General features: G+C 39.0%; 2 long non-coding RNA genes across 2 annotated transcripts; one reads left to right on the top strand and one right to left on the bottom strand.

Moving 5' to 3' along the window:
* Positions 1-93: 93 nt before the first annotated feature.
* LOC138683738 (uncharacterized) lies at positions 94-26,377 on the top strand. The gene is made up of 3 exons (XR_011323169.1): positions 94-522; positions 23,477-23,555; positions 26,244-26,377. It is a non-coding gene; the product is annotated as an uncharacterized lncRNA (long non-coding RNA).
* LOC138683739 (uncharacterized) lies at positions 6,768-21,934 on the bottom strand. The gene is made up of 2 exons (XR_011323170.1): positions 17,817-21,934; positions 6,768-14,775 (listed from the first exon to the last, which is right to left on the bottom strand). It is a non-coding gene; the product is annotated as an uncharacterized lncRNA (long non-coding RNA).
* Positions 26,378-26,472: the final 95 nt, after the last annotated feature.

Below are 26,472 nucleotides of genomic sequence, written 5' to 3'. Positions count from 1 at the left end.
CGCGGCCGCCCTGCCCTGCCCTGCCCTGCCCTGCCCTGCCCAGGACCGGCCCCCTCACACGGACGTCCCCTGCTGCCACACCGCCGGCCGCGATGAGGTGCCCGCGCCCGGGGAGGAGGGCGTCCGGAGCGGGGCCGGGCGGGAGCCGAGCGAGGGGAGGGAGGCCCCGCCCGGGCGGCTCTGGGCCCTGCCGGCAGCCGCTGCGGCGGGGCGGGCACCCGGCACCTCGGCCGCGGGCGGCCCGGTGTGCCCCCGGGTCAGTGTCGCAGCCCCCCCCGCGGGCTGGCCAAGCGGGAGGGTCTCTGGAAACAGTCCAAACGAACGCTGACCCGCCGTCCCGGCGGTTTAGGCGAGCAGCGGTCCGTCGTCTGCCTCCTCCGACAGGCCCGGCGAAGAACTGGCACCGGCCTGCACGACGGGCAGTGTCAGGCCCGGTAGGAAGAACGGTCGCGCTTCTCGTCACAGTTAACCTGGCCCATCGGACCCGGTCGCGGAGGATGCATTGAATGGAAAGCGGCGATGGTAAACACCAACTCCCCTCCCCGTCTCCCCCCTCCCCGTTTCCAAACATTCCTCTTAGTCTAGACCTTCTGAAAAAATGCAGTTCATACTTAGACAATTTACATGGCAAGAAAGTGTCTTGTGAATTGCCTGCAAAGCTTCTGTTTTCGAACCTATTCCCCTCAGAACAAATAATTTCCCACCAGTGTCCCTTTAAAATCCCAGTTAACACTCTTCCAGTTTCAAAGCAGCACGCTGATGACTCAGGCTTTTCAAGAACTTTGTAATTTTTAAAGTGTCTTAAGATGTCTAATGCTAAGCACATTTGAATCTACTAGCAGCAGTACTCATTTAAAGCATCTGCAGAGAAAATTATGGTTTAGGCTCGGACATGTCTCCGCATGCCTCTGCTATTCCCTGCTGTTGTGCCCTCATGTAATGCGCTGATCATTGCAAGCGTATGACAGGTGTCTAACTTCATACAGCTTTTCTCAATGTCAGCTTCACTTGCTAGATTGGAACTGGCTGTTGCAATAGATAAAACCAGCTGCTAAGTGGGTCAATAAAATAAATCACCCTGGGTATCTCAGAGACATAAATGAAGTGCTACACTAGTGCAAATCTTGATTTGCTGCAGCTAAAGCTTTTCTCCTCGTGGGAAAAAGTAAGGAGTTCTCTTTTCACAGCTATCAGAATGCTATCTCTCACAAACACTGCATTTACTTGAAGCCATGATTTGGGGCTGAATTGCTCTTTTACTCTGATGTAAATCAGAGGGAAATCAACAGGGATCAATGCAGGCTGGCCCTGCTGACTGCTTGGGACTCCAAAGTCTTCAACTGTGCAAAGTCACACTCAAACTGACTGGGTCCAGTTGCTGGATCTGTGCCTTTTTAATTAGCGTCTGCTGCTCAGAAAACCAAAGTCAGTTAATGTTTTCCTAAGTATGTATGTTTAGGAGGAAGAAACAAGCACAAAACCCCAGGAATTACGTTCCTGTGGCAGAAACATTAAAAACATACTCAGCTATCCACACTTACTGGAAACAGAGCACATGCTTTCATGTCTGATTATTGTCCAAACTTGTATCCCTATGTTACTTTTCCCCCTTCTTTCTGGACAAGTCATCAGATGAAGCATTCTAAAAAAGTTTTATTAGAGACATTTTTGTTTATTCCCATCAAAGTCTCTGAAAATTCATTTTCTACAAAATAAGGGTGTCTTTGTAAAGCTGAACTCTCTGTGACCTCCAAGAGCTGCTACTTTAACATACAATAGGAGACAACTCAATAGGCCTGTTCAAAAATAAACATCTATTTAAAGAATATTTTAACCCTAGAGACTTCACACAAATAGAGTAGTCACAATGTTACTTGATAATACAAAATTAACGTAATAGACATATTAATTTTCAAAAAGCTATGAGACCTTTTGCATTCCATTTTTGAGTGCACTTTGAGCTAGTCTCCATAATAGATGGCTCTGCTACTTTTGGATCAGTGTTTTCCGAAACAGATACATGCCCCATGCCATTTCAAAAGGATGTGTTAGAATTATGACCATCAATAACATGAAACTAAAAAGTATAAAACCTGCATTGCAGATATTCTTGTAGCAAAGATCAGTTTTCCCACTGATCATCTACTAATTCCTAAAGCGACAAAGTGCCTATTGATTTAATAAAGCTTACCTAGAATTAAATTAAATAATTATTAATGCATCCCTGCTATATTCATTTATGAAGTTTGCTTCTAAACATAGACACCCATGTGTGTCCAAATCACATATAAAGTCTCACTGCAATTAACAGACAGGATAAAGAATGATGTTGTGATAGTTGTGGTGGTGGTGGATACAGTGGCAGCAGCACCCTCTTCCTCCTCCATTAATTGTTTAAAAATTTTTTGCTGTTTAAAAAGACACAGCAGGAACAGTTATGCAGGAACAGCTACACAGTCATGCTATCAGTTACCACTTTTGTGCACCCTTATCCACTGGATAAAGTAATTACTAATGGGATTGATAACACCGGATAATAAGAAAATGATAACCCTCAGAACACTGTGATAAAATTTTTAAGAAACTGATTACAGACTCACAGTATTGCATGTAATATAAAGGGCAGACATGGCATAGAACATTTTAATTTGGGCTGTCGGGTAGTCCGACCCCATCAGGTGCTGCCTGGTCCTCAGCACAGATTGTTACAGATACTTTTTACCACACTATCCTGGATGCAGAAACTCAGTACATCAGGTTGTGGGGCTGAATGAGTATGCGGGTTAGAAAGAGTCACAAGCTGGCAGTTTTTACTAGGAGGTAGAAAGCATCACTCTGAAATTCCCTGGTTTGGCCCTGAAGGCCAAGGATTGGGACCCAGACAGATCTAAGCAGAGCATATAATTTTCTTAATTTGAAATGCTTATTTATTTGGAATTGGTGTGAGGAACTTGGTATTTCCATCTATCAAAGTAGTGAGTTTTTAATGCTAACTAATTATGATATTGGCTTTGATGCGCAGCTCTAAACATTTTTATTTTGATTATCTGAAACCCAACTACACAAACAAATAACTCATCACCAGAGCTTAGCACATATGTATTATCCAAACAGGAAACGGAGACATCAAACAAGCACAGTTTGGATTAAGTAATATATGAGATGGAAAAGATGATACAATGGTTTTTCCTCTTGCTCATAGATCATCCCAAGTATTAACTTCATAGGCCTTCATTTGTTTAGACAGTTTTCCTCCCTAAACATTGGTTTACTTATAACCCCAGATAGTAATACCTGACATCATTTTGATTGATCTATTTAAATTCTCCACGGACTGTTAGAATGAAGGATTATTTTACCCTGAAATTTCCTGAAGTTCACCTGAACAAATACAGCCTTGGATGTGGCCCAAAAAACATTCTCTGAAGGTTATAAGAATAGAATATAGGCAAGGCAGACAAAACAGGATAGCAGAAAGTACAACCAAAGAAGCTACGACATCCAACTAACTAGAAAATAACATATAGGTTGGAAAGCAGAACAGACACTATTTGGCTCAAAATGAAGCTCTTGCTTAGTCTGTGAATAGCCACTGGAAACTATTAAAAATATTGGAGAAGATAGAGAAATGTCTATATGGTGCCTGCAAAAAGCTACAAGTGAACAAAGGGAATATCATGTACGGATACTGCAGTTAGAAGAAGTAGTTAGACTAAGCAGCAAATCAATCTCAACTTTGTAAGCTTCAGATATATTCATATTAGATTTGTTCCCTGATTGTATTTACTTTCCTGTTTTGGTTGTTGTTTTTTTTTTTTTAAGTGGCTGCTGTTCCAAAACCTTCTTACTGCGGAAGATTGAAATAAATTTCAATATTCTGTTGAAATGAATGGTCTGACTACAGAAACACACAGGGAAGAATTTTATTGGAGAAAAATAATGTTGGAAAAACAATGCTAAAATTGGAACTTGTCCTAAGAACCCCAATGAAAATGGGAAAACACAAGTTAAGGAGACAGAAAATGGTGGGAAATATACAAAAGAGAGGACTAAATGCTGGAAGAGTTGGAGGGAATTGAGTGAGGGCATGGGTGTTATTTTATTGTGGTTTGTTCTTCTACCCCAAAGAAAAGTAAGATGTAAAACATCAACTGAGAGAGATCTCCAGGAAAATGTATCTTTCTCATGTAATGCTTGTTTTTGTTTACAGCTTCAGAAATCTCAGTTCCTGTAAGCACTTAGTTATGACATTTAATTTTTCAGACGTTCATTCCTCTAGTGTCAACCAGCATGTGGTGTTACAGAAAAGAATCTGATCCCTCTACTCTGCAGCCAGTGATGGTAGGGACAAAAAAAAAAAAAAAAAAAAGAAAGATGTGAAGAATGGGGAAACCCATCTGTTACAACTTGTTTTACCATAGCTTGTAGGAACCTTGGTCATGCGTCATACTCACACTGTACTATAAACACAGAGTAAAATGAGGGCATCCTGGCCAGAAACACCTTACACTCTAAGCAAATCAGACAAACACACAAATGCCTAGGACAGACAAGCAGAAGGATGCTGAGAACTAAATAAAAATAACAAGTACTGATCAGCATTTTTGGTTAAAGTATCATTTAAAACAAAAGCCCCAAATTGATCATCATGGATTTTTTGTAATATAATGGACACTTTGGTAGCAAATGAGAGATAAGAAGAGGCTGTTGTTAAGCTGAAAAGGACATTCAAAATTAGCACCTTATGTTGTAGATAATAAAAAAATCCCGAGCGGATAACAGCAGAATCATATTGAATCTATCAAGTTCAGAGAAAAGGAATTTTATAGTTCAGACCCAAAATAAAATTTATATGAGAGTTTTAGCCATGGATAGGCAGAAAACATACTATCTTAAAGTTATTAGGTACAGAATCAATGTACAGTATCCAGACTATCTGCATGTGGGGACCTAGGGAGAGATCAGTGCTGAGTGGCAGAAAGCATGGAGATGTTGTCTGCTGAGAGAAAGGAAATGGGAGGAAGGTTTGGAAGGAAAGGCTGGGAGCTGTCTTTAACCATACTGAACTTGAATTGATTGCTTAATTCCAAAATATCCAGAGAGATACCGTGAGATTTTCGTCTCTACAGAAGAAAGGAGTCTAGGGTGACTCAGGAAAGTTAGTTTAATAACGTGCAGATTATTTTGATACTAGGAACAAGTAAAGGAGACAAAGGACAGAGCTGCTTAGAGCTTCCATGGGAAAGTGATGAAGAAAAGAGTCTTCCAGACACATAGACCAATGCAAGGCAGCAGCATGCATTCATCAAAGTAAAAACAAGTGGAAGAAATAAGGTCAGTTAAAACAAGAGTATCTCATAGACTGAGACCTTTAAAAAGAAGGCAACATGAGAAGCAACGAAGGCCTTTGATGGGTGTCAAGAGATATCTATTGACCCTGGTTGAGTATTCTGAGGTCTCACATTCCAGCTCTGAACCAAGCTCGGTGTTTTGGGGACAGTAATTGTTAAACTAATTTGGGACTCAGCCAGTGTGGTACAAGCAGGAATCCACCACTGTATTTTAAGGCATCTGTAATTGAATGCAGACACTCAGGCTCACTGAAGGGATCCAGATTTATCACTATGTCTAATCTGTATTTTTGAAACACATATTATTGTAACTAGTATGAAAAAAAGCTGTCTAGCCAAATAAATGTTGCCTGACACAACAGCAGTAACAGCTGTTTTATCTCCTTTCCCATAATTTGGGGGTCTAGGACAGAGAATATTTGTAAGTGCACTTTGAGGCAGTAATTCATGGGAATTTAAATTAGCAGTATCCTTTCTACTGAACAAACCGAGACATCCATTAGGTATAAATAACTAAAGAGGCCAGGTTTTAAATATGACATTCATCTATTGAAATTCCCACATTAATACTCAGCTATGCTAATCTATTTCTTTTCTAATGTCTTAGAATCTCTTTTCATGTCCTAAGGAGTGCTAAGAGAAAACATATACAGTCAAATGATTTAATGAGCTTGAGCAGAATACTATGCATATAAAATTTGAAATTACTCTGTCAACTCATATATCCAGTTGAAAAAAGCAACTCCAATACATTCTTCAACTACTAGCTTATTTATCACAAATAAGGCATTTTCTAGGACTTTGCCCAAAATATCCTACAGTTCTGCTGGCTGTGTTACAAATTATAAAAGGAAATAGTCTAGTGATATTTCTAGGAATTATATATCTCAAAATTATTTCATATTTTTCATTCATCAGTGCTAACGTCATTAGAAATAGGAAAATCTCAAAGATTATAACACTGCCAAGTTTTTCAAAGCAATTTAAAACTTCAAGAAATTGCTAAAGAATTGGGAAGAGTCAAACTATCCAAAGAAATTCAGTGAAACAGGCTTCTTACTCCATAATTCCAATTCTAGAATAACTGCTTGAAACATTTTTCAGAACTAAAATGGGCATCCCAATGAGCAATCCTGCCTAGGGGATAACTCAACCATGATTACACTAAGGCTCCATGTGGAGTGTCAGTGAGACCCAGAGCAACACAAATAAGCACAGTCACAGACACTGACTACTCCCACTGGCAGTTTGTGCTGCTTTTGAGCTAATTTCCACACATTCCCAACATTCAAGGATGGGAAGTGGATTCCTAGCATGTTTCATGCTTATTTGGAGGCTCAGGATTGTACACACCAACCATGGCATTGCCAGGATGGAAAAGGAGGAAAAAATGATGATGCAGATTGGTTTCTGTTGGATTCCCCTTCTTTGTTTAGTTTGTCCTGTAGACTATTGCATTTCCACACCTTGCACTCTAATAAAACTGTTCTTACAGAAGATATAATGATACCTTCCAGCCCAGAAGTCCATATTAGTAGTCTATCCTCATCTTCTTTACTTGTCAGCCATCTGTCATACAGTACTTCAGGATGTTTTTTAAATCCTTTCCCTTTCTCGTGTCTTGTGTCTCTAGTTTCACTCTATTTTCCTCTCCTGCTCTTATCACAAATGTATTGGAACCCACCCTACTTCTGAATATGGATACAGGAAATTATCACATCCATCTCCAAAGTGAAATTACATAACAGGCTCAATCTATCAGCTTTTTATTTCCAGACTCTGTAAAAGAAGAATGGAATTCTCATTTACATGTATACAGTTAGCTATACTGTCTTGAATCACACTTGCACCTTGATCTTTGTTTCTCCCTCAGAAGAATTTACTTCTGTTTTGAAGCTTATTGACTGTAATGCCAAATTGGAAAGCATGCACTCTAGAGCTTTTGCCAACACTATATATTTTGGTTAAACCGGAACTCTGAAAATAAACAAAAAAAAAACACAAGAAGAGTTGTTCTGTGTTTAAATTTGAGCTTCCTGAGAGGTAACTCTTCTTCCATCTGCTTGGACCTTGCCACAAACTATTCCAATACACTTAAGATTGAAAAAATTAGCCTTTGGAGGACATACGGTACAAGCCATCTTAGTTAAGAAAATGAGTTTTATTTTTCCAGAAGGCAGTTAGCACATAATATATAATTTTAAAAAATCAACAGTTTTAGCTGTAAAATACCTGCAACAACCATCAAATATGAATTAAAAATAATAGCATTACAGGTTAGAGCAACTCCTTCAAAAAAAGCCTGCAATAGCATTAATGCATGCTTCACATCCTGTGAGGCTACATCATGTTCATGTTTTTGGCCTCACTAGAGTACTAATCTGACAAGTGTCAGATTAAAAAGATTCAGATGTCCTAGGCAGCCTAGGGGCACATCACAGCACACACAAAGAACGAAAGATATGCACAGTACATACTGACATTAATTTGGGGATGATCTTTTAATGTGGAGGATCAAATACAGTCTATATGACTTGGAAGAACCTGGATCTTGCTAAAAGATAAGATTTGTAAACTAATCGGTAAAATGCCTTTTAAGCTTGAATTCTGTATTTTTGTTATGGCCTGACTACTGACTCCAGCACCGGCTCACACCAGGAGGCTTTTCCCTGTCAATCACTAATCACAATTAAGTAGTCACAGTTACAATGTAGCAATGCCTTGTAACTGGGCGGACTACAGAGTATTACAATATTAGCTTCCTTGGAACACGACCATGGGTTCTGAATTTTAACAGAAAAAATAATGTAAGAACTACAAAGAGGTTTACGCTTGATACTTTAAAAATTCAAAAGCTTTTGAAATGAGATTTCATTGTGCAGTGCAGCATACAACACTAAATTTAAGACAGTCGGCCAAAACATTAGATGCTTTCAAGGGGCATATACTGAATAAACTTGGAAGAGTGAGCAACTGTTTGCTTAAAACTAGCAAAAAAACTTGCTAAATTTACATTATTTTGAAGAAAACATATAACCTCAGAAGTTGTTCAGAGAGCTTGACCAAGAGTCTATTAAAAAAAAAAAAAAACAAATTTACAGAACATTTACAATTGTTCTGGTACCTGAAGCTGAAGTTAATGACAAACTAATGGAATTCTTTTTTTGCATAATAATGTAAAGCCAAGTGGATGCAATGAACTCTTATTTCTTACATCATAACACAATAAAGTGGTTGTCTTCACACAGAGCACAGTGCTGCTTGAAGCTTCTTTGAAAATATTGTGCCTTTTCATTTAAAAATGACATTTCTGTAAAGTAATACTCTAACTTTGTATTTCAGCTTAATAATAGCTTGTATTTATTATTAAGCCACAAAACATTCATTGAGTGTTTTGGTTTAAAATTCCATGTAATTGAGCTTACTGGTTTTTAGCAATAAAATGTTGTGCTGACCAGAATGCCTGCTAAAACAAACTTCAAAAACAAGTTTAGTGACTGAGAAAACCCTGCTGAAGGAGGCTGATAATTAGGATTTATGGCATTTCCCTGTAGAGAGCATTGTCTTTCTCCAGTTATTCACTGCAAGCTGAATCTGTCACTTTGTTTGATATGGTATCTCTTTATTGACTTTAAAAGAACATGAAAATCAGCCTCAATATAAATAGATGAGAGGTAAATAGGAGCTTTTGCTGGTCTAGAGGTCAAGGATTCTGGACCACAGGCTGCTAAACTTTTTTAGGGATCCAGCGTATGCTAAAATACATATTTCTCACTACCCTTGGCTTTCCTTTAAAATAAAGATAGGCATTTTCATAACACTTACTTTCACCTTTTTGCTTATTTACCCTTCAGGTGCGTATCTGTGTATGTTAGCATGGGAGATCTGTTGGGATTTTTTAACTGAGGCTTCTTCTTGCCACATTATAAAACCTTAATATTTGAATCCTTGTCTTAAAATAGGTTGATGGCTCTCATGGAAAAAAGTCTGTTTTTTCACAGCTCTTAAAATTATCTACACTGTAAACACTACTGCACCACCTCACTACAAGGAATGTAAATGTCTTTTTGAGGCCACTCGTTTGAATTTGTGTATGTTCACTAGTAACCCTGTTGTCATGGTTTAAGCACAGCCAGAAACTAGGCACCACACAGCTGTTCACTCACTGCACCCCACTCCCAGTGGGATGGGGAGGAGAATCTGAAAAAGAAAGTAAAACTTGTGGGTTGAGATAAGAACTATTTAATAACTACTGTAAAATAAAATGTAATACTAACAATAATAATAATAAAATCTAATAATAGGAATATAATTTAAATAAATAAAACAAAAACAAACAAGAAAAGACACGTGATGCACAGTGCAATTTTCACCACCCGCTGACCAATGCCTGAGCAGTGATCAGCCCCTCCTGGCCAACTACCGTCCAGTTTCTATACTGAATATCCCTCTGGCTAGTTCGGGTCAACTGTCCTGGCTGTGTTCTCTCCCCGCTTCTTGTACACCTGCTTGCTGGCAGAGCATGGGAAACTGAAAAATCCTTAACTTAGGATAAGCACTACTTAACAACTAAAACATCAGTGTATCAACATTATTCTCACGCTACATCCAAAACACACTGTACCAGCTACTAAGAAGAAAATTAACTTTGCCCTAGTTGAAATGAGGACACCTGTCTTCTGATAAGTCAATTCCCTCATCTCTGTGAAATAATAAAATAATCTTATTCCCATTTTATGGTCAGTTCTGACTGCAGGATATAACTATTTTCTGCAATAGCTATCCTTGTTAAAAACAGTTAATTCATGATCTCTTGGATCACACACTTAGAAGCACTAAAATAGCCTTTTATTGGTCAAAGATTCTCTCATGTGCTGAGTGTTGGCAAGTCACACTGCATCTTTAACTATTTTGTGTGTAAGTAGAAAACTTTAAATTGGATTTTTCTGTTTTTCATCTCTATAAGAATTAAATTAGCTTTCCAAGAAGTGATGAATGATCTACATTAAAACACAAATGAAAATGCCTAGCTGGAGATAATATTAATGAAACACTACAGTGATTAGTCCTAGAGTTCTGTACTTTCATTATTTGAACAGATAAGATGGAATCAAAATAATAGCTTGGAAACGCAGTACTTCCATTTAGCTGCAGATGGTACTGATATTGCAAGGACACTATAATTATTGAGAATAATATAGAAAAAGAAAAAAGAAATGAGAATTAAAATACCACAACTGATTAAAAGTAAACATCATTAATGATGATGACTGTAGGGCTAATAAACTCAAAAGGAAAGAGAAAGGAAGAAACTAATTACAGAGAAAAATAAGGCACATATTGACCAAGAGTAAGTTGCATAGTCATTAGTGCATGTTTTTCCCACAGTACCAAAACATCCGTGAAGAGCTGTAGTGAATAAAGAAAATTCTGACATACAAAGCCAAAGTAATAGAAATTGCAGTTTCATTGTGTAATGATCTTACTTAGCTATTACCTACACCTTGGGGCATGGCATCATAGCCCAATTCAATAATTATACAGTACATCAGCTGTAGCTCACAAAATAATACCATGCTGGTCACCCCACACTAATAAACCTGGCTAACTATCCCACTGAAACCTTTAAAATACATGTTTTCACTAGGTGAGTTAGTTTTAACAAAATGGCAAATTTCAGCTAGTACTTTCCAGCCTTTTCTTATTTGGTAGTTGGGGGATGGTTACACCAGAAAGTGGTAGGCACATTTGCAAAGTCACTGAATGACAAGTAAGCAAAAGTCGTATCTTAGCATCAAGACTAATTCAGTTGATGATCTTTCCTGGGAGTCACATTTGGTTATGAGTCGTTGAGACAGCACTTGGAGAAATTCCTCAAAAAGAAAATTCTAAGTATAATTTAGTAAACTAAGAAGAATTAGACTTCTTTGCTCCAATAAAGGGAAGCATCATGTTTTGTCTGGGAATTCACAGTGTGGCAGGGACATGCTCAGTATGCATGGTCATTCTGAGCACTGCAGGAAGACAGGAGATGGTGCAAGGTCATTAAGAAATGGTTCCATGCAGCAGTTTCAGACCAAGTACTACACAGTGAAAATTAGGATAAAAGCCACTATTAGTATACAGCATACATACTCTGGCTTTGGAAGAGCAAACAAAGAAAACCAGCCTTGTATGGCAAAGTGCACATGGTTTCCCAATGATGTAACAGCAGCAAAATTAACAAAACCCTAAGCTAAGTGTACAGCAGAAGCATTTATGGATGTCCTCTACTTACTGTGTGTATGCCAGTCTTGTGGACTCATTATTTCTGGAACAGTCACCATTTCTAACAAGTTAGATTCTTGTGGTTTTGGCTATCTGATTTCAATTGAAACATCTGACTTGGAGCCAAATCATGGTCTTTCCGAAACTGATGGTAGGCCAAGTGGACTTCAGGAAGCCCAGATACAGTATATGCAGTAAAACAAATAAGGGTCCTATTCCTCTCTCATCTTTCAAATTAATTAAAGAACTATAATGCCCCTGAACAGCCTTTAGTGCTATTATAATCAGAATAAATTAACAAACAGTAAACAGGATTTAATTCTTAACAGTCTGGTCATGGAAAATAAAATCCAGTTAATAAATATTTTGCAGCTTATAGGTCTACTAGATTATTTGAATGACAGGCATCTTCCATTTTCTTATGTAAATACAGAGAAAGAAGAATTGTAGAGTAACTCACGAGAATAAAAATCAAGATTTTTCTCCCTGTACGTGGGGAAACCCTGTTTATTACCAGAGAAATGGATGGTCCATGCCAGACTTTGAACAAATGATAATCATGGCTTGAGGCAGAGATCCAAAAACTGAATAAATATGAGGAGGTTACACGTTCAGGCATTTTATGAATCATCTGCAATGTCCTTTGCCCCCAAAATAAGTTTACAATGGAATTATTCTGCACTTTGAAACTGTTAAAGAAAAACAACCATATTAGAGTGTTCAGCTAAAATAACTTGTAAACTATTGAATAAGTAAATCAAAGACTCGGGGTAACATGGTTGTACAGTAAGTGGAATTACAATCAGCATCTTTATATTGCTTTATTTTTCTCTTAATGTTCACATTAATAAAAATGGAAGATGTCTTTTTTACCCCATTAATACACCATTAAAATTCAGTTTCACTGATTATAATTCACCATCTATTTTTTTCTCCAGTAATTTTATTTTAGCTATGTAATTAGGATTTCCTGTTGGCTTTTCCATTCAGTTTTTCTGATTACAGTCTTTCTTTGTTTAAATACAGCAGGCATTTATCTCTCTAACATCTTCCAGAACAGTACCAAAAAAAATCCTATCAGAGACAGCAAAGAATGCATAAATGAGTGACCCTTAGACTCATAAGTCAATAGAGAAAGTTGATATAATCCACCCTCAACAACAACAGCACATTCTGTCAACTCAGCTAAAGTTGCCAATATAATCACATTTGCGATAGAGATACAATTACGGCTAGAAGATTCCCACAGCCCTGCCAGATTCCTCAAGGGGATTAGCACTTGTCTGATTGCAGTACACAACAAAGACATTGTTAAAATATCAGTGTATCAATCAGGAGGAATTTGGAGACTTTGAAGTTTAAAAAAATAAAACAACATTGTAGGAAAAAGAAGCAGTTAAAACAGTTAGGGGCAGTTACGTTCATCTGATTTAGTTAAATGACACACTCTGATGAGAGTTTTATTCTTAATTTGTCAGCAACAAACTTAGAAATAATTTTTAAAAATATTCATTAATTAATATCAACAGTTATTTGAAAGTACTTCAGCTTTATGTGATCTTTTCCCAAAAGCAAAATATAAAGGAACATTAATCACCATTAACTATGAGTCTCAGGCTCCTAATTAACAGAATGCAGAGCCCAAGACTGCATTTCTCTACACTATTGCCAGTGTTCCTTTCTCCCAGCAGCTGATTTCAGAAGGTGGTGTAGAAAGTCTAAGGTGGTGGACCTATTAAGAACAGGGTGTAGTAATTGCCAATACATTCTCTTCTTAATCCTTGTCTGCTTTATAGGCAATACATAAATATCAGCTGTATAACATGCACGGATAAGAGTGACAATGAACAATACCCACATCATTTCCTATGAGCATAAAGTCATTGTCCTGGAATTTACTGTTGCGACGTCCTTATAATAAACATACAGAAATGTGCAGGCTTCTATTTTGCTAACTTATGTGAATAGTTTCTGTCACTGTTTGGGTACGGATCCAAGCTAAATGTCATCTACCAAAGGTGTCAACTATAGGGATGTACTCGAACTCAAGGTGTAAGAATTCACCAAAACCTTGCTATGATTTCCCAAGAAATTTGTACTAGCTGCAGGAGTGGACTTCTCAGAACTTCTTGTGCAAGTCCAGCAAATATCACAGTTTTAAGAAATGTTCCAAAAATCAATATCTCTTCAAAAGCATCTCTAACAGATTAGTCACAGAAGTGACTAAAGATGCATAAATTCAATAAATGCAGATGAAGTGCAGCACATACATTGAAAGCACAGAGAACAGCAACCAGAGATTTCCTAATATTGCTCTCCTTACTACCTTTGTTCCTACTACAAACAAATCTTACGAAGTTTACACAGTTCCAACTGAGTTTGCAGCTCGTGCCATGCTTGATAAGTCTTTCATTGCAAATAATCTGATTTTTTTCAAAGAGCACTGAGGTCTTCCAGTGAAGTCAGAGGGCATGCTGACACCAGCATGAACTTGAACAAATCTTAAATGAGAACAAGCAGCCAAAGCAACTGGATAACTTTCTTAGTCCAGAGTCCACAGGCTTTGCAATGACCACTGTAAAAATATATATACATCATTCATAGCACCACAGAAAGATGAATAAATAGAAATGATAGCAGCAAGTAAAACTGTATGGCAAACTGCTTGCTCTCTCCAGTGTGTTACAACCACATTCTACAACCGATGCAACCAGTGGTCATCAGATGAGCAGGCTTATGCGCTGTTGGGACAGAAGTGTGCTTGGATAGACATACTGTGCTCACAAAAAAATTGTCTGTTTTTAAATTGTATAGCTGGCCTTAACCATCACCATGTCATCGGCAGAGAAATAACGAGTCTGTCAGAAAGAAATTACAGACTGACTAGAGTTGAGTTACTCACTCTGAGCATGAAAAGATCCAATTGTTACTGTGACATAAATATACAGAAGCATGCCACTGCCACATGCATGCTAGAGACCAGAAATAAAAAAAGTAGAAAAAAAAGGACTAATATCTTTCTAATAACTGCATAGTACTTATTGGTAAAAACTAGCATAGCTCATTTGGCTACAGTAGAGCTATATCAGCCTCAAAACATTAAGATTTTGGCTCTTCTATGACTCTTATTATTCCTCAAGAGTTTGGAACAATAGGCCTGAAATCAGAGAAACACAAAAGCATGAATTCTCAGTGAAACATGCATAACTAGATGGTGTGATGAGAGCTGGAACTGACAAGAGAAAGGCCAGGTCATGCAGCTTTCTGTGTGTACATGCCAACAAATCATTAAAGGTGTGTGAGGATTTGCAAATGCTACATGATTTGAAAATCTGTTCTGCCTTTAATTTTTTGGTTTACTGCCTTTGAGATGAGAGGAATGAAGAGTGTCAGATTACAAAGTTGAATTCCTACTGCTGACCAGAAAACATTGGATTTCCTTGTTCAGACCCTAAGGGAAAGAACAGTCACCACTGTTAGGGCTTTTTGGAACTTGATTTCTAACCAGTAATATAAAGCTAAATGTGGGCCTGTTTTAGAACTATAGAGATCTACCCGATTTACTGGGCTCTTTGTCTGTATGGGCTTATTATGGGTCTACCAAAAGCAAATTCTATCCTAAACATATTTTTTCTTTCTAGAGTTTATAGCTATCATTTGATCTTTATGAAAAAACTTCTTTCATTTCCAGGCTTGTGAGCAGAAGGATGAGGAAATGGAGATTATAACATATTCAAGGCAGTAAATTTTGTTAATGATAGTTCCTAGTATTAGCAGGTCTGTTTTGAAACTGAAGTTCTCTGAATAAATATATGTTTGATATCTTTCTCTGGAGTCATATCTAGCTAACCCTTATTTTAAAGAGAAACACACAATGAAAAAAATAAAATAACATTAAACAAGAATAGAGTGTTTGTAATATGCATAGATTTAAAAACTAGGAGAGTTATTAACTGAGAGAGTAATTTCTCTTCTTTCACCAGTGACATAGGACAACAGTTGTCAGCACATCACATCTTCAGATTACTGTTCAAAATAACCCCATGATTCCACAAAAATATCTTTATCAGTGAACAAGAATCAAAGAGTTTTCCCTGAACTGAGAACATGATGCCAGTTTATATTATAAGCGGGAATCTTTAATTCTGCTGCACAACTGGACTGGGCCAGTTCATAAAATAAGCTGGAACCATGACTGCACTCGGGTTGAGTGACTGATATCCAGTTTTTCCAAAAGGCACCATTTCTGGCACAGCCCTGTCTCTATTTCTCACAATATCCTCCCCTCTCCCTCTTGTCATATGGGCAACTAAACCACAATTAATTAATTAATCATTAATTAATTCAGAATCTTCTGAGAGCACCTCATGGGCAAAGATCTTTCATGAACACTGCATTTACTTGAAGCTGTGGTTTTGAGTGGAATTACTCTGACATTCGCTTTGATGGTACAGAGGGATCTATGCAGTAATCAGCTCCTAAGACAGCAGTGGAAGGAAACAACACTTTGAGAGCACTGCAACTGTGTGTGCATTTTGGGCTGAGAGTTATAGAGCTAAACAATGCCAGATCTCTGCTACATCTAGAGTTTTGACAATCATCAGTGTGTTATTGTCACTTACAGCCTGGCTAATGTTTAGGATGAAACCAAGTATTCTTAAAAGATTTTCTTTTATTCTAATGCACATCAGTAGTACATTTATGCAAAGCACAATGAAAATAAATTATGGATAAAACCAGCATTTACATATAAAAAGAGGCCATTACTTTATTTGAACATGCCATCAAACAAATGTCATTAAATCATATTAAGTAAAAGAATGGATAGTGGCTGCTATGAAAAAGTCAGCTTTTGCTAGCAGCTCATGATGCTTACAAATAGATTCCTATAGGACATGAGAAGAATGGCTCTTAAACGATGTTGTTATAGCAGGGTCTCAGCATCATCCCTGTTTCTGAAAAAATAGATGCAAATGCACCAAGTAATTTCATCTTAGTATTTTGAAACAGAGACCCAAATCGTGAAATTTAGAAGTACAACAATCTTAGCTAAAGTAGAAGCTTGCTTTGGTTGGATTTGGGTTTTTGATTGTGTTCATACACATTTTATGTCACAAGTTAAACATAAAATGCATAATTCATTGAACAGTACAAAAATCCTCAACAGTATTTGTGGGTTAATAATTAGACTTGCCTCTTAATGCTACACTCAGTCTTTACAGCCAGAAACATGGCTTCTTGCAATTTTATTTAATTATAAGTATTGTAAGAAGATGCTCTCCCTTTTCTAGTGGCAGAATAATAATTAAAGAAAATTTTGGGTTTAGCTATTTTTTTACTATACCATGGCCTTTTCTTTATTACAAATACAGAGAAAAGGTGAATTCTAAAAATTTCTCCATGTAAAACAATGTGCATTAAATCCCTGTGTATTGTGGGGAGAAATAATTACCAAAAAATCCTATTGTTAACAAGCAGTTGTAACTCAGAGGAATTTCAGACACCTTATACCTGCTGCCTCTAAGAGACAATCTCTCAATCATTCACTTCTGTAAATATTTCTTCAGAGTGGGCTACTTTCTAGGGAAAATATAAACAGAAATGCAATTGTTCTACTCTATTCCCTCCTACATTTTTCAAAATCCAGCTGCAATATTTTCATAAGTCTTTTACATGATAAATGTGCCTGTTTTTTACTCAGCCAAAGGCTGTGCCATTTCAGCTCTTCTGGATTTTTTTTTAGGCTGAATTTATGGCAAAAGAAAACTATCAGCAAATTCTTAGCCAGGCTTCTCCACTTTATTAGCCTGGGACCTTTAGCTAGAAACAGAATAATCGTAATGTATATATTGCTCTTATCCAGTTGTTTAATATACCATGACCATGCTTTCTTCACTGTAGAGTAAAGCCAAAACAGAACTGAAAGGCAGGAAAATTACTTTGTTTCTGCAACGTGTCATTGCTGGGGCAAGGGGGTGTGATCAGACCAGACTCATAGCTATTTTGGGATTATTTCAGACTGTTTTATCAACCAAGTATGACTTGTGGAACAGAATATTTGAAAACAAAGCAAAGGGGACAAGAATTAAAGGGAAAATTCAGTGTATCTATAAAGGCCACCTACAGGCCAGCAGTGTTTGCATGGTTCTTGGGGTGCCAGTTATGATTTTCACAGCCTTTTAAAAAGGCTCCTCTTACCACTGATACACAGGGCAGAGTGGAAAAAATGATGATCCTCCAGAAATTTACTGTTCTCAGGGATGACCCCACACTGGTGAGCAACATCGAGAAAACAGTTTGGAGTCACAGAACTGCCATGACTATATCTAGAGAGGAAAAAAAAAAAGGTATTTGTTAAAGTGAGTTAAATAGAGTAAAGCTGGAACTGAGAGTATGTCTGCTAGAAGTGAAATCAAACCTCTGACTTAATGCTCTCAACATTCATCTTCTCATTGTCCAGAGACACCCATTAAACTTTTTTTTCCCAGTGAGGCAGGATAAATGTAAGTGTAACTTAAGGGCTCAGATGTCCTTGAATAAGCCATTTCAGAGCTTTCTATCCAATAAAAATTGATGACTCCTACTTCATGAGTGTGCTGGGAGAATGTACACAATGAAGAAAGGCTCCAACATCCCTGGTTAATAGGGCCATCAAGTGATGTTCCCAGCAGAATTGCACATCCCATGAAATAATTTGGGCAGGCCACAGATGTCCTGATCAAAGTTTTCCATTCATTACCATGGGCTCTATGCCCAAAACTACTTAACAAGCATTGCTGAATACTGAACACAGCTTACTTTGTTTGTACGTGTATTCACTGCATTCTAACTCCTTGTTTGCTTGAAGAAATCACAAGAATGCATGGCATAAAGCAAGACAGAGCTCTTTTATTTTTATCACTGTCCTGAATGCCAGAATCTGGCAGCCCAGAACTGTGGCTTTGGTGTAGTACCTTGTTGTGGCTTTTGAAGACTCGTCCAAATAAGCACTGCATTCCTTAGATCCAAATCTAGCGATTCTGACTGTACTTTTTTCTAACTATAGTCCTGCAGACAAAATATAGCTGCCTTTGTTGCTATTGAGTTTAGCCAGAATTAGGAGATCAACATCCGATAGCTGCTTTGATGATGGCAGCCGGTAGTCACTTTTTTGAAACTTGGCAGCAGATATATCGCCAATCTTTCCAATATCTCTCCACTCCACCCTGCAAAAATAACACTCTCAGGAGAGAACACTAACGCAACAAGAACTTAATGCATCATCCTCTTTGCCTCTGCTAACGACAGTATGCAGTTATCACAAGGGCCGTCACTGAACCCATCCATGGTTGGATGGCTGACTCACTCTGCCTGATCTGTGCCAAAATGTTTTTACTGTTACTTGCAACAGTTCTGCTCGATGTAGATGAGCTCATACACGCATTGTACAGCACTGGAAGAAGACATGTGAGAGCACTGGAATCAGAAAAAGCAGCTTGGGACCCCAGAGAACTCTCTACACCATATATTGAGCCAGGATCTTCCCATATAACAACCCAACTTGAAACTGAATCAAAACCACTGCCTGCAGCTGACAAAGACAGTATGCTCAAAGAGTTAAAACACTCAGCTGGAAACCTGCTGGCAAAAAATTTGCTCAAACTTAGAATTGGTGGGGTTTTTTCCCCTTCTCTTAGCAAAAGCACTAGTTTCCTCATTACCTTGGCTTATTTATAGCTACAGAGACATGAAACCTATGGGTCCACTTAGGGTGGGGCTGCAAAGGGGCTGCCAAGGGAAGGGCATGGCTGCAGAAAGGGTCCTCTGACCCCTCCATCATGTCAAAGATAAGGTTAATGTTATGAGAGACACAGCCTCGGGGTCCAGCTGGAGGGGGGGCCTGTGGTGGGCTGCCAAAGGAGCAGGTAGGCATGAAAATGAATTCTCCCTTGACAACTGCTACCTGTTGGAAATGGTTTGGTGTTCCCAGGCTAAGCACAGCCCACACTTACGGTTAGATTCTGTATCACCATGTATTGCTTGACATACATTTTTAATTTGTCAAGTTTTCTTTCATTTAGACTGTTTGAATTCTGTGTTTTGTGATTCATTTGCCTATTTCTCATTTGGGTTTCCCTGGCCCTAGGATTACAAACATGGCTACACATACATGTCCTTGTGAGCCAGACTCCATCACACATGCTGTATCAGTGGCTCTGTCACTATGACCCCTTCCATCAGGACTCTTTGGTAAGGGTGGCACAGATCTAATAGGATTCTCTGTGTAACCTCAAGCTCATTTACTGCTTCTTAAAGAAAACATGGAAGAACTTTGGGAATAACCCCAGTAGCCTTACTACCATTAAATCACTTAGTCAGTAAGATGAGAGGCAAATTCACAGAGGCCAACAGGGACTGCTAGTGGAGCTTCAAATCCACACAGACTACATGGGTTTAAACCCTGGGTTCTGCTGTTCAGAGATTATGAAGAGGATTAAACTCAGAGTTTCATCCAAGACCCATTTATCAAATTTAGGAAAGTTGGACAAATTATTTTCAGGCTGAATATAGGGCCTTTGACTCAAGAACAGGTCCAGATCTTCTGTTTTGCTTAGAAAATCATCCCTTCCTTGTTTCTGTCCATCTTCTTGTAAATAGGCAATGCAAAATGAGTAGCCAGTGTAAGCATTCTTCCTAAACTTGGTTACTTTTCTGAAGCTTAAATCATTTCTACAATATAAAAATGAAGACTTTTGAATTCAAAATCCTCAGATGTTTGCTAGATTAAGAATGAATCTTAACTTGGAAAGGGATGAAATGAAGTTTTATTTAGACAGTTCAGAATGCTTGCATTTTTGAATGTTACTCAAATAACCACAAAATATATAAAGAATTCTTTATTTCCCAATTTGAAACAACTGAACAATATACAACTCTTTGCAGATGCCAACCTAAATGTGTCAGCCAGATGGTTTTTTTCCTTAACCCATTTCAATTAAAATATTTTATGAAGGACCACCCATGGAAAATAATTAGGAAGTAAAATAAATAATTATGTGTACTGTAGCTGAGAAAATAATGAATCCTTGGATATTAAAATATAACAAGAGGAAATAGAGGGTGAATTTGATACCCACAGAAGACAGTGACATGCCACAGTCTCTTCCTAGTAGGTGAATTATATGAACTAGAATATCAACAAGATATTAAAGTGCAGATTATAGAACATAGAGAAAAGAGAACATAAAAGCTCTTTTACCTCTGAAATTAAAATTAGACATTCCTTAATCTTTTCTAACTTTAGCCAAGGAGCTGACATTGATGGGATACTCAAACACATTAATTACTTGAGCTTTTACAAGTTAGCTGATGTTTCTTTCTTTTCCATGAAATTGGATATCAGCATAAAAAGAACAGTACCTGTATTAAAAATATCATTAACAAAAGTTCCCACTTTTGTGGGTAAGCCAACACCTTTCCTCATGTAATATGAGTGGTGAATGCTAAAAGACAGACAGGAATGTACGGCAGGAATTCCCCCTGCCCCAGACTCCAGTCCCTTGTTATTGTGGCAACCACATCCTGTAATTGCTGCTATAAACTAAAATGTTATATGTAGGTATTGACTGAGAACAGTTAGATTTCTAGTCTTACGTGTCTGCTTGTGTAGAGTGCTAAATAAATATGTGCTATGAAAAAAACAGCCAACTCTTTCAAGAGTGAGAATAATGTAAATTCATTGGATCTACTTGCCTTATATACTGGTGGATGGCTGTCAACTTCTCCATCTGCATTTTGATTGCAAGAATAAATTAATCAACACAGTCTGAACAAACAAGGAATGGAGTACTAAACAGATGGAACCTCTGATATTTGGATGATTTATTTCAAAAAGGCATTTGAAGGCCAACCTGTATCATTAATGCATAACATACATAAATAGTAAATCTAAAAGTTGCACAAGGTGATTTGACAGCTTATTCATAGCACTCACATGGCAAGTCCAGGATAAGAAGGGGATCAGGCCCAGTCAGCATGGGTTTACGAAAGGCAGGTCCTGCTTGACCAACCTGATCTCCTTCTACGACCAGGTGACCCTCCTAGTGGATGAGGGGAAGGCTGTGGATGTTGTCTACCTCGTCAGCAAGGCCTTTGACACTGTCTCTCATGGCATACTCCTTGAGAGGCTGGCATCTCATGGCTTAGACAAGTGTACTCTTCACTGGGTGAAAAACTGGCTGGATGGACGAGCCCAGAGGGTTGTGGTGAATGGGGTTAAATCCAGTTGGTGGTGGGTCACAAGTGGTGTTCCCCAGGGCTCGGTGTTGGGCCCTGTTCTGTTTAATATCTTCACTGATGATTTGGACCAGGGGACTGAGTGCACCCTCAGCAAGTTTGCAGACGACACCAGGTTGGGAGGGAGGGTCGATCTGCTGGAGGGTAGGGAGGCTCTACAGAGGGATCTGGTCGATGGGCTGAGGCCAGTCGTATGAAGTTCAACAAGGCCAAGTGCCGGGTCCTGCAATTTGGTCACGGCAACCCCATGCAGTGCTACAGGCTTGGGGAAGCGTGGCTGGAAAGCTGCCCAGCAGAAAAAGACCTGGGGGTGTTAGTTGACGGCCAGCTGAATATGAGCCAGCAGTGTGGCCAGGTGGCCAAGAAGGCCAACGGCATCCTGGCCTGTATCAGAAATAGTGTGGCCAGCAGGAGCAGGGAGGTGATTGTCCCCCTGTACTGGGCACTGGTGAGGCCACACCTCGAGTCCTGTGTTCAGTTTTGGGCCCCCCACTACAGGAAAGACATTGAATTGCTGGAGCGTGTCCAGAGGAGGGCAACCAAGCTGGTGAGGGGCCTGGAGCACAAGTCTTATGAGGAGCAGCTGAGGGAACTGGGGTCGTTTAGCCTGGAGAAGAGAAGGCTGAGGGGAGACCTTATCGCTCTCTACAACTGCCTGAAAGGGGGTTGTAGTGAGGTGGGTGTTGGTCTCTTCTGTCAGGTGGCTGGACACAGGACAAGGGGAAATGGCCTCAAGTTGAGGCAAGGGAGATTTAGGTTAGATAGTAGGAAAAATTTTTTTACTGAGAGGGTTGTCAAACATTGGAATGGGCTGCCCAGGGAAGTGGTTGAGTCACCATCCCTGGAGATATTCAAAAAGCGAGTGGACAGGGTACTTCAGGACATGGTTTAGTGGGCATGGTTAATGGTTGGACTTGATGATCTTGAAGGTCTTTTCCAGCCTAAATGATTCTTTCAGAATGCCATATTCCAAACCATATTACTAACTATATGCTACAGAAAATTAGGATATGAAACTTAAAGTTGCAGTAAACAGATAAGATATAAACTAGCATAAATCATTATATTGGTATAAAATAAAGAAACTGCAATAGTTAGGGAAGGGAACTGCAATAAAGGTTTTTCTAGAGCTACTAAAGGAAGATGTGAGCTTTGTTGAGGGGATGCAATAGCTTGTAAAACGGTTTTGTTGCTTACATTTTCCATCCCTTGCTGTGGTCAGCAAGTAACAGAGCCTGACCCTCAGTTATCATAAAGAATCTTCAAAAACTCAAAAGTGAAATGCTGCTGTGCTCTGAAGCCAAGATTGTCACGGTCCGTTTGGATCTCTCAAATTTACAGGACAACATACTTTGTAAATTATTTTGTGAGCTCATTAGGAAAGATAACAGACATTCACACCAAACAAGGGCTCAATGCCCTTCATATAGACTAGTCTAACACATGAATTCACTAATTCATCCTTTAATTCATGAGGTTTCTAACTCACAAGTTGTCTAATTTGTAACGTGCAACTCAAGCAAAATACTTCCCTAGCCAATGATGAGCGTGCTCATCCTTTCTCCTCCTCCATCACACTGCAGGACTCCCCTGGATCACACTGGGAAGCACAAAAGCCTGAGCAGTCTGGCTGCTGTTGGATATGCTTCAAAAGCCTTTTGAGTAAGCTGATGTATTTATACCTTCCAGCTTGGCAGTTTGGTCTATACCATTTCCATAAGTTAGTGGATTCTGAAGGAACTGCCAGACAATCAATAGCAAAGATTATGGCTGAGGGAGCCTGCAAGCTGCAGGTGATGATGACTGTGTAATGACCTATAGGCCTTCCTGTGGGCTGCCTACATGTTGCTCTCGCTTTGACTTAACAGCGGTGCTCCCAACACACATCGGGCCTTTACATGAGCTGTGTTAGCTAAAATCTGAGCAGGAGTTGAATGAACAGTCACACATGATAGAAAGAAAAGCTTAAATGTGTTTTGTGAAATGGAAGGAGATGTGATCAGGTATCAGTTTGGAGACTACCTTTGCAGAACATATTAATTCTTTTTGATATTTTAAAGATATTGGTTAATATGAAAGGTGCTAAATGTAGTATAGTAACAGTTTCTGTCACAGCATATGTATTTTACCAGTGAAAATTCAAATTACCTGGAAGCAGGTCACAAACAAACAGATGATTCTTCGCACAGTGTCTAGTTAGGCTGTGGAAACATGCGATTGTGTGAATACCAACAGTTTAGAAGGTATTGTAAGGCTGTGCACTATGCCAAAGGACCCCAATGGAAAGTTTGTGCAACCGCATGGAAGAGAAAAAAACAATCACTGAAAGCAACTGAACACATAGAAGTTAAATCTCTGAGGCTCTGAGTGATCATTTAGAATGTGAAGGACAATCTGAAGAGCTTATCACATATGCTTGCCCTGGTCATATCCTCCTGCAGCCATCTGCTTTCATCCACTGATGGATGAATGGAAAAGGATACTGAACTTTGGTCTGAAACAGGGTTCCAGAACATATCCAACCAAACCACAGAGAATATACGTTTGCCCACTATAAGAGAATTATTTCCTCCCAAACTATTTTCCTTCTTTCCCTATCTTCAAGGCTGATGAGACTGAATGAAATAGAATAGGTAAAACACTGAAATAAAGGAGCAGAAGTGACAAAGGAGAGAGAGAGAAACATGAGGCTCTTTGGGAAAAAGACAAACAGCTGAACAGGCTTCTGGAGAGCTTTGGCTTCACTTCCACTTGTACGAAAACATCAAAGGTGGACAAGGCAAGCTAGATGTAAGACAGTGCAATGGAGAATCAGCTGTATCAGAAAGCAGGAAATTCTGTTAATTTTTATATGCATTTTCAGTTTTCTTAAGTGTCACCTTTTCCAGGCTTTATCTTTCTGTTTTTAAAAATGCACAAATTCTGTCAAGTCTGTCTCTTCACGAATCTGTTTGCTAACAATTAGCACAAGTCTCCTGAGGGAAAACTGGGAAAAGGTGTGCAAAATTTTAATGCAATTTATAGGAGTTGGTCCTGGAGCCAGAAAATAGGCAATAAGATCCCTACTTTCTGGAGAGGATGACAGCTAGAGCTCTGCAGCCTGAGAACTTGGCTAAGGACACTGAGAAGCAATACAAGAACTCTGGCCAGACTCCAGAGGTTTGAGACATTAAGAGAGCTGGTGCGTTGATCTTGCATCAATTTGATGAGTAACCAAGAAATGTTGCTTGGCCTGGTTTCTTCATGGCTCAGAGCCCACTTCAGGATGAAAACCGTCTCTACTATGGTGTAACAAAACAAAATCTGAGAAGAAAGGGTACTCACCAGGCAGGCAATAAAAGTAAGGTTTTGTTGATCATAGACTAACTGAATGATTCATGCAGAAAGGTCCCTTTGGATGTCACCTCATTGTTCCTCACAACTCCCACCAAAGCAGCGCCAACTTCAAATTCAATCCAACTTCAGGGACAGATCACATTGCTCAGGGTCTTCTCCAACCATGGACTGAACATCTCCAAGGACAGGGATACCATAGCCTTGCAGTTCCCATATTTGACTAACCTCATGGTGTGATTTTTTTTTTTCTTATGTTGAATTTGAACTCCACGTGTTCCCTGTGTGCTTCTCATCTTCGTGCACTTCTGAGAAGAGTCTGCCTTCATCTTCTCTATGCCCTTACATTAGGTAGCTGAAGATAGTAATTTCCCCTTTCTCTGTCTTCTCCAGCCTAAACTAACCCATTTCTTTAGCTTCCCCATGATCATCTTCGTGGTGCTCCACTGGACTCACTCCAATTTGTCAATACTTTTCTTGTACAGGGAAGCCCCAATGTGATGCTAGGCTCCAGTGCTGAATAGAGGGGAATAAACACTTCCCCCAAAGTGCTGGCTACATTCTCGCATATACGGACCAACATATGGTTGGTCTGCTTCACCAACAGAGCACACAGCAACTCTTGTTCTATTTATTGTCCAGCAAGACACCTAGATTTTTTTTCCCAACAAAAATGCTTTCTATCCAGTCATAGCCCAGTGTGTACTCCTGCACAGGGCTATCCCACCCCAAATGCAGGACTCTGCCTTTGTTGAACTTCATGTAGTCTTTGTTCATTTCTTTAAGCTGTCAAGATCCCTCTGCTTGACAGCCCTGCATTCCAGTTGACCACCACTCTCTACTCCAGTTTGATACATTAACAGTGAACAAGGGTTAGGGATTTTCCTGTATTCTGTGAGGTTTGGGTGTTTTTACTGTGGGAGATTTCTGTCTGTTCCCTTTTCTGGATGAAGGTGCATGTTAAAGGCAAAAAGTATGCTAACTGTTGTATTTTGTTGTTGTTGTTGTTATTTACAGATATGTAACAACTTCCAATAGAATTTGTCTTCTGGATAAACACAAAACCAAAAATCAGTTTATTCCACAAGATGGATGCATTCTGGATATCCTTGCTGCCATGATTCAAGGAGGGAGGCAATGTTTTACCTTCTGCATTAAAAGCATATTCTGGACAAAGAATATTTTCACAATAGATTTATAATTTTACCAACATTTCACATAAAATTGTTGGGAAGGGAGGAGTGGG

This window comes from Haliaeetus albicilla, chromosome Z (genome assembly GCF_947461875.1).
Source record: "Haliaeetus albicilla chromosome Z, bHalAlb1.1, whole genome shotgun sequence".
Taxonomy (NCBI): Eukaryota; Metazoa; Chordata; class Aves; order Accipitriformes; family Accipitridae; genus Haliaeetus; species Haliaeetus albicilla.
This window is presented reverse-complemented; position numbering and strand designations above follow the sequence as displayed.